A 965-nucleotide genomic window follows, 5' to 3' on the forward strand; every position below is an offset into this window, starting at 1 on the left:
TTTGTGTTTTCAGATATTTAACCACTTGAACGGTCAATACTTGATAAACTTGACCTTTCACTCTGTACTTAGTCTGCTCTTTTTCCCCTCTAAACCAAACCTCTTTGCTGAAAATAGCCGATCTACAAGCTCACAACGCCTCGCAGCGTGAGGCGTTGTGAGCCTGTAGATCTGCTATTTTTGGCTAAAGTTCCCCCGAAATTGGACGCTAGTCGCTAGGGTTCAGGTGGTTAATATAAAAAAGGAGGAAAAAGGTTTCCATCACACAAAGATTTGGAGGACCCCCTGTAGTAACTCTGAGGACCCCCTAGGGGTCCCGGACCCCCTGTTGAAGACCCCTGCCCGACAGGAACATGCAGGAGAGACGCGGGAAAGACAAGAAATGCACAGGTTGCTGCATGAGCAGAAATCTGTGTGCCAGGCGTTCACTCAATAGTCAATCAACGTGTGTGGATGAAATATGAGCTGTTCAAATAACAAGGCGGCGGAATAGACTGTGTTTTAATTAATTATATTTTGTCACGTTTTTTTAGTCTGTTAGCTTTTAGCCTATAATTACAGGGAGTTTAAAGATTAGAAAATGCGATTTTCAGAGAACACTTTGGGTTGGATTTTAGAGGTTTGTTGAAATAGTGTAGTGCAAACAAGACATGGATGTGTGAAATGGACAAGCAATCTTTTTTTTTCTTTCTTTCTTTTTTTGCACAAAGCACAAAATAAAATGTAAAAGAATTCCACTTCAATGTCAATCTCTTCTTTTTTTTTGCAATGTGAACTTAAAACAGCAACAAATTACATAACTATTAGCGTGTACAAAGAACAAAAAATGCCATGAAAACAAAATAAAACAAAAATCTTTGCAATTATCTTGTCTGCATCTAAATATAAATATATAAATGCCTAATCGCAGTATGTTTTTTTTTGTAGTTGTTTTATTAATACATAATATAAGTCTTCTCATTGCT

Source organism: Nannobrachium achirus (genome assembly GCF_963921795.1).
Source record: "Nannobrachium achirus genome assembly, chromosome: 20".
NCBI lineage: Eukaryota > Metazoa > Chordata > Actinopteri > Myctophiformes > Myctophidae > Nannobrachium > Nannobrachium achirus.